Here is a 20,775-nt window from a genome sequence, read left to right as displayed (position 1 = left end):
GACTATATTTCTAATGTTAGAGGTAGGCAGGTCAGGAAGACTAGGTAGAGTATGAAATTTAAGTTGGGGGAAAAAAAGTAGAGAGGTCATAAATCTAACCATGTTAAGTTAGAGCTAGCTAGCAGGGCCAAGGGCCAAATGAAACTACAATCTAGGAATGAACTCTCCCTTCTTAATTCACCATCAAAGACTCGAATTGGAATGTTAGGGGCATTAATGCCCCTGTAAAATGTCCCTTGATCAAGACATCTCTTGATCAAGTGAAATGAGACCTAGTTTTAATCCAAAAAATAAAATTGGATAAGGCAAACACAAAGAGGTTATGCAAAAATGGAGATTTTAGAAGGGCCATTGTTGATGCTAGTGGAGACTTTGGAGGTTTGTGTATCCTTTGGAATTGGAATAGTGTTCAACTTGGAGGGGTAACAAAAAATAGAAATTCACATCCAATAAAGATCAAGATAATCACAATGGATTTGGTTGTCATCATCAATGTGTATAACCTGAATGTTATAATGAAAAAAAGGAATTGTGGAGAGCATTTGAAGATGTCCCACAAAATTTGGGGGAGATGAGAATGATCATTGGTGGAGATTTCAATGCTACCCTAAATGGAATATAAAAATATAGGGGGTTGTGGCCAAGGTAACATAACTTCAAGTGCACTCCCACTGGGCAGACAAACCATTATGATAATGCAAATGCAGGCTACATTGGGCTTAAAATGGCTCTTTGTGGAGAGTTAAAGAAGGCCTGGCTGGAAAGTGATTCGCTAAACATAATCAACTGTTTAATTAAAAAGACAACCCTCAACTAGATGATTAATCATATAATGCAGGAGTGCTTTGAAATGATTGTCAAACTTGAAGAAATTCAAATCTCACATGTTTTTAGGGAGGGAAACATGCCTGCAGACCATGTGGCAAATCTTGGCATTGCCAGGGATGATGAAAAATGGTGGTGGGAAGAGGAATCCTTTCCATTTCAATTATGTGAAATGGCGTGAAAGGATGTTGAAAATATCTCTCTGATAGAGCATTAATGATGAAATATTTTCACACATGTAAAGCCATTCCTAGAAAGAAGTGGTGGTGACCTTCCAAATTTTTCCTCTGGGCCTAGTTTTTTATCGCTTGTTTGAAGCCTAGTTTTAGTGTAAACGCTAAAAATTACAGAGGTAAAAATTATATGGGGGGGCGGAGAAGAATAGAATGGAACTATCCTTGTGTGAGATATAAAAGAAAAATGTAGAGGTATGGAGGGAAGTTGTGGATGGTGGTCTAGAACCATATATTAGAAAACTCCATGGCTAGAACCACAAGCTAATAGAAATGTTTGTTAAAAACTGGAACAATGGGGTGCTAAATTTAAGGTAGATGAACCCTTCATAGCTGAGATTACTAGGCTAAGTATGGATGGGAAAAAATTCTACAGGGAAAGGAAAAATTTGGAAGAAGCCCTTTCAATTTTCTATGACAAAAAGAGAAAGAGAAGTAGAGTCGGGAAAAACTTGGATGGAGGCTACAACCAAAAGGATTTTCTGAAGCTTTGGGTGGATATGGCAGAGTTCATTATGAGGTACATAAATTTGGATGTCCAATTTGCAAGTATTTTTACTTATCATTTCACTATTTTGAATCACTTTAGGCATGACAAAAGAATTTCAATGATGTTCTATTTACTGTCTTCTCTTGAGCATTCTATTCATAAGCATCGTGAAAATGAGGAAAATCCAATTTTTCATGAGGGGTTAATCCTCTTGATTATGGAGTATGCTAAGGCTCATGAGGTTAAACCCTCCCTTGTTTTGAGAAGCCCCAAACCCTTAGCTAGCCAAGATGTGCATGATGTTTTAGATATAGATTTTGGTGAGGAGGAGGGAGGGGTTTCCATGAATTGGAATGACATCCATGTATTGGATGACTCTAAATATAAACCCTTGGAGGATGAGGGTCCCTTGCAAAAACCCACTCCTGGTACTACTAGTAGCAGGAAAAGCAAAAATCCACCTAGATGGGCAGTGAAAAAGTTGAAAACCCCTGTATCTCAATCTCAAAATTTGGACCCACAAAATATTAAAAAGAAAAAGACTCAAGAAAAAGGGGAGGATGAAATTAAACTCGATATTCCCCTTATTATGGACCCTAATGAGCTTAAAAGTGACGAAATAGGTTTTGATAGGCTCTTGGGTAATTTGTTTTCCAACCAAGAGAAATGTTTTCACTGGTTTTTTGGTGAAATTAAATTTCTAAAACAAGGGATCAAAGACATAATAGACTCTTTCACTAAGATTTTGACACCTAATAAAAACAATAAACTCCTAAAGCTGAGCTAAAAAATTATGGAAGATATCAAGGTCATGAAAATAGAGTATGAGGCTAGGATTAACAAGCTAGAGAATGATATTAAGAATTTAAAGGGTAAACTCAAGGGCTTGGTGGAGATTAGTAAGGAGGCAATGTATAACAGTGCAAAATGACACAAAAGAGTGAACGAGAAAATTGGCATTCAAAAATCTCAACTGATCAGATCTGACTTGTCCTTAGACATCAACTTGGACAAGAAGAACCAAGATGTGCAAACCTCCATGGGGCCCTCTACCAGGACCATAAGAAAAAACCAAGAAAGGGGCAATTCAAGATTTATCATGGAAGAACTCCAAGAGATCAACAATAGGATGATCCAGAGGAATGATGAGCTCATGAAAGATCTCATTTAGTCGCTTTTGGCTTGTGTTTTTTGCTTGCATTATGTTTTTTGTCGTTAATCTCTTTGGGGTGCTTCCCTTGTTTCTATCGTTCTTTAGCGGTTGTTTAGACTCTGGTTTAACTTTGTTTATTTTTTGATGGATTTGGATTTCGGGTCTCTGTAAAACCCGTTTATCTTAATAAAAAACTTAACTTCAAGTAGATTAATAGAATTTCCTTTTTGATAATCATTTACTAAAAATGACTCCAAATAATAGAAATTTCACTTGGATGAATAAGGATATGAGGATTTATGGTATTGATAAAAAAAATAGGTAGATTTTTTAATTTTGGGGGATTGGGATAGGCTTCCTATTACCTTTGAATTGTCCATCCTACAATTACATGGATCAAAACACTTCCCTATAGAATTTTGTTTCCTATTAGATAAGGATCCAAAAATATGCCCCTTCAAATTTAAGAGGATGTGGTTAAGAGATAAATGTTTAATTTCACAACACAAAAGTTTACAATAAAAGCTTGCAAGATCAGAAAACAAACTAGAACACCATCCACAAATGAGAGTACCAAGAAAAATATGCCATATTCATCAAAAGCCAAGATTATAGGATGAAATTACAATGCATAATGATGTGCTTATATAGAGAGCACAAAGATGTCCTTGGCTAAATTTAGGAGAACTGAAGTGAAATCATAAGGAGCTAAAAAAAATGCTCAACTCTTGCTAAACTAGAAGCACAACTAAGCGAACTTAAGAAAAAAGCATAAATAATAATTAAAAATGCTCTAAAAATAAAATTGAAAAGATCAATATTAACATGATTCACGTTAAAGGGGTTGATACTCAATGTGCAGTAACTACTAGGAGGGCTCGTATGTTAGTCCTTAGAGCTCCCGCACCCAATGTCACCCCAGCAGTGTTAGTATCTATGCAATACAATATCCTTGAGTACCTAGGGAAAACTCTTGCATAGATCTCCATTTTGGATTTGCTAAAAGCTTCACCTACTCACCAGGAGATCCTCACATGCACGTTGCAAGAAGCCCATGTTCCCAGTAACATAGATCCCATGCAGTTCCAGGATATGGTAGCCTATTTGTCTTCCACTTACCATCTCAGTTTTACTCAATCTAATGCTATGGTCCTAGATCCTGACCATATTCATCCACTAAATATTGAAGCCACCGTTAAATGAAACAAAGCGAAATGAGTCTTGATTGATAATAGTTATTCCCTAAATCTATGTACTTTGAGATTTGCTACTCATGTGGGGTACACTGTCGTGGACATGCATAATCAATGCATTACTATCAAGGCATATGATTACGCTAAAAGGAGTTTAGTAGGGATGATCAATCTCCTAATTCAGGTGGGCCCAATAACATAGAGCACCTTGTGCCATATCCTTGATCTTGATTTGCTATTTAATATCCTCCTTGGTCGCCCATGGTTCCATGCCATGTAGGCCATCCCTTCCACCTATCACCAATGCCTCAAGTTTCAATTTCAAGGATGTGAAATCATGATCTATGGTGATTCTCAACCATTTGAGTATTGTCGTACTCTCAAGGCTTCATCTCCATACTCTCATCATTGCCCAAGTACCAACATTGGAACTCCATCTGCCACTCCATCATCTTCATATGTTGACCTTGATGCCATACTAGCCACTGCAAAAGAAAAGACTTCCATCTCCTCATCCTTCCCCCAACTCAAGATCAACAATGCTAGTTGTGGCAGGTACACCTTGCAAGGTATGTTCAATAGGTGCCCTACCTCTAGATCAACATGCTAATGGAAAACTACCAAAGAACCGAAGAAGAAAAAACATGTGGTCTAACAGTATGGCTCTATCACATTCCAATCTCAATGAGAGATTAACCACGAGGTCATAGAAGGAGACATTAATCAATGGCTCTACAAAGATATCTCTATAGATAATGATACTCACCTCAAGCAGCTCAAGGTGAAATATCCAGTCACCCATAAGTTGGCTACTCAAAAGTAGAATTATCAAGGTGGTTAAGACAAGAAGAACAAGGCATCAGAAGACTTATTGAACCAACTCCCACTATCCACCATCAAGGGCTTGGTTTTGGATGTCCCTCTAATGAAGCCTCAAGTTTGGTTGGCACTTCTAAAAATAATGAAAATGCATTGGTCGATCTCGAAGATGTCCCTGAGGAGGTTGTCAAACAAGCGTACAATGAAATAGATTCCTCCTCCACCTATGGCACATATAACCTCTTTGATACATCCATCCTCCTAATTGACCTTCCTCTTTGCCATCTTGAACTCATTGATTAGGGTCAAACCGTTGCACACCTAGACATAATTCAAAATGAGACAATGCTCCTGCAATTTATGGGGCCAACTGAGTTTGCACCTTACTACCACCCTAAATAGAACACGGTGTATAATTTGGATCCTTAAGGATACTTCAAGGAAGAAGGAATCATTAACCGCAAAAGTCAAAAAGAAGTAAAAAATCAAATCTCATGGTGAAAACCTCTTTGAGGCACCCATTGACCATAAAATAGTAAAAATAAAAGGTGTATCTTCTGTTCAAAACCTCTCTGAGGTGCCAGAAGATGAGGATTCCCTTCTTCCTCTCATCAACGATTATGTTCCCAGGCGATGGCCCATCCTCATAGATCAGACCAAAGAGATAAATTTGGGCATAATGAAAAATCCACGCATCACTCAGGTGGTTGAATCTTTATCTGAGGATGAATTTCAAGTATTCTTTGATATTTCTTCACAAGTAGCCCATTAACTTCGCATGGTATTATGTAGACATGCCTAGCCTTCATCCTGAATGGGTAGTTCATCATCTTGCAGTTAATCCCAATGCAAAAATGGTTAAACAGAAGCTACAAAATATGCATCCTAGAATTGCACTCTTGGTCAAAGTAGAGTTGGAAACGCTCCTAGAAGTTAAGTTCGTCCACTTGATTTACTATTCAGAATGGATCTCCAATATGGTACTTGTTTCAAAATATTGTGGGGCAATCAGAGTATGTATAGAATTTAGATATCTAAATAAGGCATATCCAAAAGATGATTTTCCACTCCCACACATCATCCTTGTTGATTTGATGACAGGAAATGAAATGCTTTGCCTCATGCATGGGTTTTCATGATATAATCAAATAATGATAGCAGAAGAAGATTAGCATAAGACAACTTTTACCATACTATGGGGAACCTTCTGTTACCAAGTCATGCCTTTTGGTCTAAAAAAAATGTAGGTTCCACATACTAACGCGCCATGATAGTGATATTTCATGACCTTATGCATAAGATAATGGAAGATTATGTGGATGACATACTATGTTAATCATATACTAAAGCCAAACATCCAACAATCCTAGAACAAATATTTAAGTGTCCGGATAAGTATAAATTGTGCCTAAACCCTAAAAAGTGTGTGTTTGGTGTTACGTCAAGTAAGCTCCTAGGATTCATAGTATTGAGGCGTGGTATCAAGGTTGATCCTCAAAAAGGTCAAAGAAATTCTAGAGATGCCTCCTCCCAAAACATTAAAAAATATGTGTAGTTCACAAGGAAAACTACAATCTGTTTGACACTTCATCACCCAACTTGAAAACAAGTGTTAGCCATTTACATATCTTCTTAGAAGGTGCAGACTTTAAATGGAATTCCAAATGCCAACAAGCTTTTGATAAGATAAAAGAATATCTAACTCATCCCGCAATTCTAATGCCACCCATTCCAGGTCGTCCATTGCTTTTATACATTTCAGTTACTTCAACAACTGTGGGGGCAGTTCTTGCCCAACATGATGACCAAGGAAAAAAAAGAGCAATCTACTACATCAGTCAAACCTTGGTTGAATACAAGCTTAATTATTCTATCCTAGAAAAAGCATGTTTAGCTGTCGTGTTTTGTTCTCAAAAATTGTGACACTACATGCTAAGTCATACACTGAAGCTCACATGTAAAACTAATCCTCTTAAGTACCTTCTCTCCAAGACAACCCTAACAAGATGCATGGCCAACTGGGTTATGTTTCTCAGTGAGTTTAACATCCAATATATGGATAGAAAGGCCATCAAGGGGCAGGTTAGTGTTGATCAACTAGTGGAAATACCATTGATTGATGTTCATCCATTAGTCACGAAACTTTCTGATGAGTATGTTTGTTCCATTAGACAACCCCCCTGGAAACTTAACTTCGATGGTTCACATACACAAAAAGGAGTGGGGTGAGGATTCCTATTTGTCACTTCTCAAGGTGACCTCATCCCCAATTCATTCAAGTTGTCCTTCCCATGTACGAACAACATCATTAAATACAAAGGATTGATCACTAGTTTTGAAAAAACCATTTAGTGGAATATATTAGATCTCTTGGTTTATGGAGATTCACATCTCATCATCTGCCAAACAAACGATGAATATAAAACTAAGGATGACAAAATCATGCCATACTAAAGGATGGTCAATGACCTAAAGGAAAAAATTTCAAAGCACCACATTTGACCAGATTCCTCAGGTTCAGAATAAAGCAACTGATGCAATGGCCACCATCAGATCACTTCTTGATTTTGGGTCAGATAGTCCAAGATATGAATTTTTACTTGAGAATCTCCTACAACCAACATTTGAGACATCACACATAGAAATGTTGTGCAACATCGTTGAACCCTAATTGAGCCCTAGTACCATGAAATACATGCCTATCTTAAAGATGGTACCCTTCACCCAAACATATCCCGCAATGAACGTCAAAACCTTATTCATCTTTGTGCCCAATTCACCCTCATAGGGGATAATCTATATTGTCATGGCTACCATGACATCCTTTCTAGATGTTTAGATTTGAACAAAGCTAATCTTGCAATGAAAGAAGTGCACTCTGGTACTTATGGTGCTCATACAAGCTGATATGGTCTTTCTAAATAGCTCTTAAGAGTGGGATATTACTGGCCCACCATGGAACATGATTGTTGTGAATTCATCAAGAAGTGTGCACCTTGTCAACAACACCGAGATTTGATCTGTGTTCCAACTCAGGATTTGCAACCAATAACTAAACCATGGCATTTTTCTACATGGGGCCTTGAGGGCCTTGACCCCATTGGTAATATTTATCCCTCTTCCTTAGATAAACATAAGTTTATCATTGTTGCAACTGGATATTTTACCAAGTGTGTGGAAGCCATTCCCCTGACCCTCACTACTGGTGTACAAGTGTCCAAGTTTATCCTATACCACATTATTTACCATTATGGGTTCCCCTCCACCATCATTACCGATAATGGAACCTTCTTCAAAAACCAACATATGTGCGATCTCTATTCTACCTTTCATATTCAAAACCATTGGTCTACATCATACTACCCCCAAGAGAACGACCAAGTTGAGTGATGGGATGGGGTTTGGGATAGACTAGCCTAGTCTATACTCCTAGATCCTTTCCTTGGATCACCTGGTGTTCTCCTCACACCCTAGGGTCTCTAGGACTCCCTTTGCTTGAGGAATCCCCTAACCTTGCCCAATCCACCCACCAATGAGTTGCTTTGCTACTGCTAGGGTCTCACCTACTCATGAGACTCAAAATCCCTTACTATGGCTAATAAGGGCTAAGGCTTGTTCCACACTTTCCAAGGTCTTAGCAAGGTTAAATCAGGTCTTAAACCATGTTTTACATCCCTCCATGTGCCCCCAAGAAGTTGCTACCTTCATCCTTTCTATCGATTTCACTGTTTTGTGTTTTTGCCTACAAAACAGGGCTACAAGGATTGGGACCAATTAGGCCTCCTAACCGGTCTTCTAGGGCTCCCTCTCACAAATGATGCACAAAAAACCCTAACTCCCAAAATGGACTGCCATTCAATTGGCAAGGGCTCAAGGATTTTCTAGGTTTTGGGCCTCCAAGTGGTCGTACAGTGCCTAGGTCAAATTTTGGGGTTTTTTAAGGGTTTTGTGAGGGTTTTGTGGTCTGCCTGGGTCACAGTGAAGGTTTTGTGTGTTAGCCACCTTTTTTGGATTGGTGGAGGCTCCTCCTTCACACCAATGATGCTTCTAACACTCCTCTACACCTCCTCCAAAGGATGTACTCTCCTCTATCCAACATTACTCTCCAAGACCTCTGCAATCTAACCTCTCCTAACCGGGCACTGTCCAGTCTCGCCTAGGAGTGGGTCTTTGCTTGGACTTCCTAAATTTCCAAGGGCCCTGCCTATTTTTTAGGATGATACAAGGTCTGCACTCTCATTCCCCATGGTTTCATGGTGGTTCCACAATGGGGAATGGAGTTATGCAGCCATTTACACAATCCTATCCAAAACTGGATAATAAGAAGACAATTTACAGACTATTTACAAACACACTCAATCTGCAAATAAAAACCTAAACTAATTGCTTGAAATGAAATTATTTACACCATGAAAAATATTCCACACATATTTAAACATTTCTCAATCCATTAACTTGCTTGATTACTTCATACAAACTGACAGGTAACAGTTTTACCGTCTCAGTCTGATCTTTTTGCTAGGGTTGTACAAAGTTTGACATCCAACCCATGAACTTAGGGTTTGCAAGTACTTATACTACCCATACCTTGGTCAATGTGCTACATTTAGGGTTTTCCATGCCAACCTAAGGATTTTGACATCATGGTGGAAAAGTTACTTGACAACTTTTAAAAGTTGTCATGCAACTTTTGAGCAACTTTCCCAATGTTGCTCTTCATGACTCCTAGACCCACAATGGGCCAACCTAAGGACACCACAATGATATGAAGGACCCCTAAACACCTCCAGGACACACATACCCTCTATTTTCAAGAAAATCACAATCTTGACTTATGACCCCTAAGATCTCCTCTAGGACCCTACCTAGGACCTATGAGCACATGGCTCATTATTTTATGTACAATGGCTTCTAAAGAAGCATAACACCAACTAGACAAAGAAAGAGAAAGAGTTTGGAAGGGTGCTCCTGCACCACTGAGGCAACTAATAAAACCTTGCTTCATATCCTAAAGAAAGTTGTCAATGAAATTGGCCATAATTGGTAGCTCCATCTCAACCTCATTGTTTGGGCCTATCACACCGGTATCCATACTCCTGCTAGGGCCACCCATTATTCCCTTGTCTATGATGCAGAAACAGTCTTACTAATCAAGGTCAAATTTCCATCACTGTGCATATCCTTGAAAGACTTTGTTTTTTATGAAGACTGTAGAATAGTGAGACTAGCTCAACTAGATCTCCTTGATGAACAACATTAGAAAGCCTATGATCATCTACAAATATATTAGATATTCCTTAAGATGCAATATCAGAAGAAGTTTCACCCTCATGAGTTTGAAGTAGGTGATCTAGTACTCCAAGAAAATCCCATAAATAAACAAGAGTGAGAAAAGAAAGGAAAATTTGAAGCCAACTGGCTTGGTCCATATGTGGTCACCGTAAAGTATGGTTCAGAGGCATATCAGTTATCAACTCTAGAAGGGGATCCTCCCAATGAACCCGTCAACATCCTCCACTTGAAGATATTCTATGCCTAGTTCGTAGTAGTGTACCTCATGTTCACAATCAAAAAATATCAAATATTCCAAAAATCAGAAAATTGCGAAAAAAAAAAGAAATGGAAAAAATAGTAAAGAGAAATAAATTCGTCCAATGGTGAAAACTTGGCAAACAAGTGTCTTGGACATGTACATATGGTGAAAACCTAGCAAAAGACACTATATTGAAAGAGCAGTTCCATTATCCCTTGGTCCTCACATCCATCTTTCCATGGTGCAGTACCCATTATTACCCGCCCACATTTGCCTCTTCATCATCTCCATCTCTTTTTTGTGCAGTATCACACACTACCTGCATTCGCTTACTCATTTTTCACCTCCGTCTATTTCTTCTCATGCTTCGCTTGTATATAGTCCTTGTACATAATCCCCTTTTGTGTTCGGTCCTTTGTGCATAGTGTCGATTGTATATAGGATGCCTTGTATATAAGTGTCATTGTACATATTGTGTGTCATTCTTGTCCTTTGATATCATATCCTCTCAGCAAGTTCTTCAACATATATTATTTAACATCTTGGTCATTGCATGTCTATCAGGTTCCCTTTTGTAGGTTAGTCTCTTTGATCTATCATGCCATCATCAGCTTGCATAGGATGTATCCTTCCTCTATTCAGACAGTATCACCAATCCTCATCAGTTCATCATCATCTCGACAAAAGGCATCTAAGACACTTGTGTTGGCTTTGATTATTTTTTTTATCTTCGTTCATCTTTTTCAAATCTCCTCGGGTCCCATTACTTCTTAGTCATCACAATGTTTTATATCATGGTGCACTAGGAATAAAAAGGCTTAGGATGCAGTCTTGTTGATTTTGGGTTTGTTCTTGGCATGTCTTCTTGATGTTTTCCTTGTTATACCCTCATGAGGTCTCGATTATCTCATGTTACATTAGAGCATGTATTCTACTTGTGGTTGTTCTAGCACCATTTCCTATAGGGTCTTTGTAGCTATGTGTGGTACTAGATTAACCTTGCATGTCTATTTATATGTGTTAGTCCATGCATTGGCTGTGGAATTCCACCCTAGTTCTTTATACCTTGGTGACTCACAAATAATGCTAGATCAAAATAAGTGCTCACTACATGGCATCTCATTTTTTGCAGGTGCTCGCACTCCATGATATCTTCATTTCCATTGAATTGTATTCACCTTGTCTTTCTTCATCCTCTATCATGTTCGGGAATGTGCACACATCCCTTGGTCTTGTCATCCATCTTGCCATCCTTTCCTTGTCTCGGTTGAGCATTATGCATAACATCCTACAACACATATGGGTTAGCACATAATCTATATACATCATGTATATTCCATGTACATTGCATCCAACACACATAGTCTACTAATCATTAAATATCATACAGTCATAATCCCATGCATCACATCATAATATCGCATCCTACATAGCACATAGGTTAGCACATAATCCATGCACATCATGTCATAAACACATCATCTCATATCACACATGTATAATTGCATCACATCTTGCATCACAAATCAATCAATCCATTGCATATAGCATATAGACTCGCATAATAAATCATCGCATATAGAGAATAGATCATACATTCATAGGTTATCACATCCTGTATCACAAACATGTCAGAATCTCATATCATATGCATCCATACACCATACATCATCCATGCATCAAAAACACATAAAAGTACCAAATATACATACCAAAATAGAGTTTCTATCATATATATCATTAATGTATGTCAAATTATATGTGCAAATTTATACATATGTACATCATCTGGTACATTTGATCCTAAAAGAATCAAGTACATACAATATATCAATAAAAAATGATCACCTCACATGTTCACAAAAAATACTGCATGGGGTTGCAAAAATGAATACATTGAATATATGAATCTCTGCATCTTGTAAAAGGTACAACAAAAATATCTCCACATGATCATCTGCATCAATCCTCTCAAAATTCTCTAGGGTGACTATGTAGGTCCCTGTCCCTCGCTTTGTCCTTAGAATCCCTATGTGGATCCTAATGTTGACCCTGTACTAGCCTCTATATGGGTCCTCCTACTCAATCCACCTATACTACGATTGGATCTCCTTGTCCCCCTATTGCATCCTCCACTACGAGGGAAACTAACTTCCTTCGCCCTTGGTGGTGGCACATACTGATCCCTCTGATCTGCCAGTACTACTCTCTCATAATGAGCCCTGTAGTACTCAGCCTGATGATATAGTGCCTCTATCTCTATTGTTTGTCTCTCGATCATCCCATCCATATCTCCCCCCTCCTTCACTAGATCCTTCCTAACTCCTAGCCTTATCCCTCTCCCTCTAGTAGTGGGCCACTATATCCTTTGTCCTCCACCGTACATGCTCTACAACATCCATGGCTGCTATCATTTTGTCCCACTTTCGGAGGAGTCTATCCCTCTCTGCCTATAAGTGTTCCCCCACCTACTTTATTGCATCTCTCTCCCTACATAGGCTAACCCTCTCTACAGTGACCTCCTATAGTCTACGCTCTGCCCTAGACACTATCTCCTCAAGGGATTGGATCCATGTTATTGGATCTGGTGGTGGTGTTGTCCTATCCCCTCTCTCCTCCCTCCTAGCCCTCCTGGCTGGTTTTGGCTATAAGAAAGTCCCCATTCGTATCCTTCCTCTTGTCTTAGCGTAGATCCTTGTGCCAGTGGATCTGCCTCCATAGCCTATTCCCCATCTCCTCTCTCTCCTCCATCTCCCCCCTCCCCTCCATCTCCTCCTCCCTATCCTTGTCTCCTTGTAGCCAATCTAGATCTAGTCTAAGTCACTACCTCTATGACCCTCTATACTAATCGTCGAGTTGGTCGATACTGGCCGACTCTGCCTCTCCTTACCCTGATCTATACCCTCCTAACAATGAGGGGTGCTAGGCCTACCCTGCTAACTAGCCTTGTTCTAGCCTCCGCCCACCAGGTCTGATATGCTACTCTCACCCCAACATCTGTTGGCCCACCTTGGGGATCCCACTATTCTGGAGCCAATCGAGTCCACCCATTAATGATTCCTTCCCTGTCTTGCAACGATGGCCCAAACTCAATCACCCTCTCATGTGTCACATACTGAAACTTGTGAGGTACCTCGGGTACATCCTGTACCCATCCAAATTATCATTGTACCCTTTCTGCCCTATACATATCTATGACATACTCTCATCTACCAATGATATATCCTCTAGGATTCATATAGGGGATATGTCGTAGCTCCTCGAGCCATGAATCTATCTCCATGTAAGGTCTCCATGTAGTAACGTCAATGGCTAACCTGTCTAATGTGACTCCAATGATCAATGTCATTAGTCACCTCATACCTCAAAGCCCCACCCGTACTGAAAACCATTGGTCATGTTGGATTCATGTCCTATCAACCCACTAGACATGTGACTAAAATGTGCTCCCATGCCCATACCTATAATAGAGTAACATATCTAAAGCTTCGTCTAGTATGGTAGACAATATTGTGGAGCTCCCTATATAGCTCTACCAACACTAAGGTCCCCCATGACATTAGCCATCTTCCATCAACTGCCTCAATTACAACTAGGTTCATACTAAGTACAATGGATCTAGCTCCACGATCTGGAAGTATATAGCAACTAACCAGTGCATAGACAAAGAAGTACATCCTCCTAGCAGATGGTTCCTGGGCTAGTGCCTACTCTAGCAAAATTTGACCATGGTGAAGTAGAACATCAGCACCAACCAATAGTATGACTACCTCAGCCTGATCCACACTATGTGTTATGCCTCATACTCCTCATATCGAAAACCTATAGATTTGACATATGTCCTCCAGAGTGAGAGTGATCTCTCCCATCGACAAATAAAAGGTGGCAATCTCACTCCTCCATTTCTCGATCAAGGCTTCCAACATCATCATGTGAGACCTCATGTGGGGAATCTGCACCATGTAGCCTAGTCCAATCACATAAATCTATGCCTAATTTGTGGCACTTACCTCCACTCCAAGTCTAAGGACTGTAGATCACCTCTCTCAGCTAACAAGTATATCCATGCTCCACTACATGACACATGGTAGCTAGTCAGTTTCTTGGTTCCCCTTTCTTCCCACCTTCCCTAATCGCCTCTCAGTGATTCGCCCCCTTTTCCCTACCCTCATTTTTCCTTTTTCCCTTCCCTAACCAACAGGTTTACAAACCAACCAGTCCTTTTCCTGCGGCAATTCATTCCCATTGTTTTAGCAGCAAACCCATTATCGCGAGATCGTTCTCCCACGAGGCATTCACCTTTTGACCTTCTCCCCCACAAGATTGCAAACCCACTCACGTAGGACCATGAACCTGTCATTCCCCCTTTCTTGCCCTCTCTATGTGATCCTATTGGTGTAGGATCATGATCTCGTGGTTCTCAAGAGTGAACCCACCAAACATGATCCAATGGGAATGTTTAATCCCCCCTAATAAATGCTAAAAATGTGAATTAAATGACGTACAAGACAATTTTTTTGAGGCCTACCTCACGATCTGGTGCCCAGTGTCACCTGACACTTCAAACCAATTCCACCCAATGCCCTAGTCTCGCCTACTCCACCATCTCATCCATGCGCACAATAAGATCTCAAATGAACTAAAGTCAAAGAAATATCTCACTAGAGATCACAATTCTCAAAAGAAACGTGCACAAATGAGCCCTAGTTTGTCCATTTTTAGTCATATAATATGCCCAAACTGCTCATTTTGATCGTCACGGGCCATCCTGGACCTTTTTTATCATATTTTATTCCTAAGGTGTCCTTTTTAGGAGTCGTTGTCGCCTCTTGCTTTCGTTTCTCATCCCCTTCCTTCCTGTCCACTGGGGCACTATTTCTTTCAAGTAACCGCCTGTGCCTCGTTTCCCATGCACCCTCTCAAGGGGGCACGACTTCCCTCATCCTCCATCCATCGTTAGTCTAGTCTGGAAAATTTTTTCTTTGCCCCCTTTTCTTCAAGTCACAAGTGTCTTACTTTCTTCACAATGACACTATTTTAGTGCCACCGCGAAGAGGGGCAAAATGTAGACACTTAAATTTGAATAATTAATTTAATCAAATTTAAATCCCCTTAGTCGCTTGCATTAATTAAATAATTCTTATTATTTAATTATATGTGACATCCCATCCCTGGTGGCAAAATTAGTTAATTAATTAATCCCTCTTTCGAACCTTTCTTCTATGAAATAAAATAAATTCACTTTATTTTATTCAATTCATTATCCTTTTTTTTCAAAACCTATTAATTAATTCTAAATTAATTAAATTCCTCACATGTCTCCTAACCATTAACCACTTTCTAACACAATCCCTAGCCTAACCCATGGGTTCTAACCAACCCAATCCTCCCTAACCAACCTTATCTTATCCTATTCTAACCTCCTCTCCCACATGTGTGCACACTCCCTATTTTGCAAATATCAGAAAATATTCTATTTTGGGGTGGTTACTCCCCAAATAGACATGTGTCCTTTATTACTCTCCAAGACATGTGTCCCTCTCTTGGGACACTTGTCTTCCCCTTCTAGGCCACTTGTCCTCTTTGAGGACAAGTGTGGAAGCTTATTCCATGTGGCATCTTTAGGAATGCCACTTGTCCTCCATGAGGACAACTGTTGCATTTTTAAACCCTTTCATCTTCCTCACATTTCCTATTTAATCCCTCCCATTTATTAGCATTTCATCCACTTTTCCATATTCACATAATCACTCTATTGAAATTATCACGCATCGCCCAATCATACCTCATTTTCATCAATCATCCTTACATCTTATATCATGGAGAAATATCGAGCATTCGAAGACGTTATCTAGCACACATAAAATTTTGGAACTATCAAATCGAAGCGGGATTGTGGTTTGCATTGTTTTGTAATTTTTATTTCCACTTTTATTTTATCGTTCTAATATTGAGGTGTTTTGATGTCTTATGTTTGCTTGATTAATTAGTTTAGATTTTTTTATCTTTAGTATTTGCACGAATTTTTCATCACATAGCTATAACTATGTTCCCCCTCCATATGAACACATCTATGATCAATATCATCCATACATGCATTATATCTTTCCTCCTCTGCCCGGTGGCTAAGGCATGTGACTAAATCGAAGACAAAAGACACCACCTAAGAATGACTTGCAACAACAAATCAAGTATTTGCAAAAACAAATGGTAGATATGAACGCACCAAAGCAAGAGTATACAATGAAGGACATATGTCCTTATCCATTTGATATAAGTATCCCAATACCTCCATTTCCTTCACATTTCGTGACACCAAAATTTGACAAGTGTAGAGGCAAGGGAGATCCTGAAGCACATATAAGAGAATTTTTTATAGCTTGCAATGAGGTAGCAGGAGAAGAAACATACTTGATGAGGTTGTTCCCACAAAGTTTAGGTGGACAAGCTATGTAATGGTTCTCCCAACTTCCACCTATAATCAAGTCATTGAGTGATTTACCCAAATATTTCATACAACACTTCTCATACAATATTGAAATAAATGTGTTAGTTACTACTTTATACAATACCAAACAGAAAAATGGAGAATCCTTTGCATCATTCTTACAGTGGTGGAGAAGTCTTGCTAGTTGATGCTCTTGTGCGGTGATTTTTTTAGTGGCTAATATTCGCCAATTGGTTACTTTTTAAAATTTGAGAATCAAAATTTGGCTAATAAGTTCAACTTTTAAGATGCCCAAAATCACCACATTTTTACAAATTTTTATTTTAGTGTTATTTAAATTGCTAGGGAACTTATTTTAATAATTTTTTTAACTCAAAGATTTGCCACAATATTCGACACATGATTGGATTAGATTCGCCAACATTTTATAATTTATTGTAGAAATCTAAATTATTTTGCCAATAATATATCATCATTATTAGTCACTTTAGGGTTATATCAACAATCTTAGTTGCCACCATTGATTTAAAATATAATCTAATGACCTTCATTGTATTCCATGAGTTAAATTGTACCTACAAGTTGTAATGCTTGTGGGGGTTGAAATTTCTTTTGAATTGTTGACCTCGATGAAAATCAATGGTCTAATTTAGCAATTTTTGGTCCCATGAGTATTACAAATTGTTGGTACATTTTCTCTCACAATACAAAGAGAGTTATTATGTTATTTTAAATTAATGGTAGAAACTAAATAAAGTAGAGTATACCCCTTAAACTCATTAATGATTTCCACCTTCAGGTCTCTACTTTACTATAAAAAATATTTTTTTATATGAAAGGATTTGAAATAGTAATTAATGAATACTCTAATTATTTTCCAAGATTCGCCGATATTTTCTACCAAAAAAAATGCAAATAAAAATTTCGCCAATAAAATTAATATTTTTCTTTTTAAAAAAAAAGAAAGATTCTCCAATAAAAATTATTATTATTTAAAAAAAAACTTAAATATTCACCAAGATTTTATACAATTTTTTGAGAGGGGGTTTCTTAAATTTTTCACTGCTCTTGTGATATTCCTTAAAAAAATGGCTGGAATGTTCACTCAAAATGTGAATAAGGACAATGGATATGAACTAAGAAAAGCTTGTTTGTCTACTTTTAAGGAAGTCATTGAAAAAGGATTGGCAGTTGAGAAAGTCCTTATTGAATAAGGCACCATTAAGCTATTCAAGGACAACAAAGATGAATCAAATGAGAAAGATAAACTCCACTTTTGGAACAAAAACAAGAGTATCGATAACAATGGGGTAGTAGATGAAAACGTTGTAAAACCAAAGATGACTTTTCTCAACGCAAGTTCATCCAATTCCAATAATTAAGTGAATGCTCAAAGGACATCAAAGCCTCAAATAAAATACACTCCATTGGGAGAGTCGATTGAGACAACATTTAAGAAATTGGTTGCAAAGAAGCTTATGACAATGCTAGATAATCCACCTTGTGAACCAAAAGTAAAACCTACATGGTGGAGTGATGATGATCATTGCAAGTATCACAAGAGTAAGGGACATAAAAATAGAAATTTCCATAGATTGAGGAACATCATACACTATCTTATTGACAAGGGGGTAAGTGCACAAAGATGGTGGTAAAAAAGGGGGTATAAGTGGACACTTTTTTTCTGAAATCAGGTGAGCCTGAACTTGGAGGCAAAATTTGAAAGTCATCCACTCAAGATATGAAGATAATCAAAGAACAAATATTGTATTACTCTGAATCTAGTTTCCAAACTACTAAAATTTTTCAAAACTGGATAAGATTAAGGGGGTCAAATCCTTCACGCACGAAAAACAGACCCTAATTTTTTCTGAAAAACCTAACATAGTGTCTGACGTGCGCATCAAAAACGTCATAGTTAGATTTAGTATTTTGAAAAATCCTTTGGAAGAAATATAGTTAGAGTGAGCACTAGAAGATGTGTATTTTTTTGTAATTTTTTATTGAGTAATTTTTTTTTTTATGATTTTTTCAATCGAGCACATCCTAAAAATTAGGTACCTATTCGTGCGCAAAGCATAAGTTGTACTAAACAAATTGAAAATACAAATTTTTTTTTCAAAATTGTAAACAATCAAGTGCACTACAATAATATATAAATTTTTTAAAATTTGGATAAATATATAAAAAGTTATTAAAAAATTGGTGCACCTATGTCTGTGAGAACTATGGAGACACTAGTAAAAGAAACTCAATAATAATATGTTATTGTTGTTCAAATTTTAAATAAATTATATGGTTAGAAAGCTTAGAAGATGGGTGAAAATATGGTGGCAATTTTAGAAATACCCACTTGATGAAGTGTAAACCAGATGATGACAAAGTCGATAAACCAAGTTGATAAAATAAAACATGTAAAAAATGAGAGAAATGGAGGGAAATCAAACTTCCAAACCATAGCTTTGTCATCCAGGCCTATTTCCAAGCCTAAACATTCAAAAGCGCGTACGGGGGTACTTATTGTGTAAGAAGCGCGTACATGCTCGTTTTACTATAAACAACGCATACGTGCTCTTTTTACTATAAACAACACGTATGCGCTATTGTATAATATGATATTGTATATATAATATGTATATATACATATAATATATATAATATATAATGTGTATAATATGATATTGCATATATAATATGTGTATATACATATAATATATAATATTTATATATATATATATATGTGTGTGTGTGTGTGTGTGTGTATATAATAATATATAATATATTAAGTATATATACACATATAAAAGTATTGTCTCTCCCTCTCAAACGCATACAAGGTGTCTCTCTCTCTCTCTCTCTCTCTCCCTTCCTCCATACCCCATCCCTTTCTCTCTCTCTCCCTCCCTCCCCTTCTCCCTTCCTCCATACCCCATCCCTCCCTCTCTCCCCTTCTCCCTTCCTCCATACCCCATCCCTCTTTCTCTTCTTCTCTCCCTCCCTCCCTCCATACCCCAATGCAACTGTGTCAGCACTTCTATAGAAGTAAGTGAATTTATTTCTTGTCTGCAACTTCCTCTTTGATTTTTATCATGTATGCTCTCCTAACAAAATTGACTGATGGATTTGTGTGTGTATATTGAATAGGAGGAATAGGGTTTGAAATTGAACCACTGGTGCATTACCGTGACAAACAAGGAAACCTGCAGCAATATTCTTCTCAAATGTGTTTTTAATGAGCTGAGCAGATATGGAAAATAATGTCAACAAAGAAACATGATGAGTCAAAGTACTTGCAATATGTTTTTCAAAAGGAAACAACTGGTAGGAAGAGAAAGAGGGAGAGTAACACAGATGATGTCCTCGCGAATGATAGTGGTAGGTATGCGAGAGTTCCCATGTTGTTACACAATGCCTGTGACCTAAAGAAATTAAAATTTGTTGTATGCATGGCAGTGGTAGTATATGATGATCATCACTTGTCAAACGGCTTGGAACAATACATACCCATGAAAGAAATCAAGTGTGTAATTCCTATAGTCACAATCGAGATGAGTCCTATAACCTTGCAAATTTAATAGCATCATATGTTTTAGAACATAGGCAATACACTTAGGGTTAGGTCAAGCTCTTACACTTGCTTTTTAGTGAAGCCTCATTGTTTGTTCACTTGGAGTCTCTCTTATGCTGACAATAGTCTAACTTAGCTATATCAAAACTAAACTACTGATGTTCCATTGTATGATGTTCTATTCATAACATTAAATTTAATATATCATTTTATTAGCCCACCATATGACCCCTTAAGACACCATACGACCCACAACAACACCATATGTTGTCCTAAGGGGTCATAGGATGCCATATGACCCCTCGGGACACCAATGACCCTTAACAACACCATATGGTGTTCTAAAGGGTCATATGGTGTTCTATGACCCCTTAGGATGCTATTTGGTGTTGTTATAGGTCCTATGGTGTGCTAAGGGATAATATAGTGTCATATGACCCCTTAGGACACCCTATGACCCCTTAGATGTTGTTAGGGGTCATATTGTGTTCCAGATTCGATCTCTCTTCCTCT

Source organism: Cryptomeria japonica, chromosome 3, assembly GCF_030272615.1.
Source record: "Cryptomeria japonica chromosome 3, Sugi_1.0, whole genome shotgun sequence".
Lineage (NCBI taxonomy): Eukaryota > Viridiplantae > Streptophyta > Pinopsida > Cupressales > Cupressaceae > Cryptomeria > Cryptomeria japonica.
Note: the sequence above shows the minus strand (reverse complement) of the source record.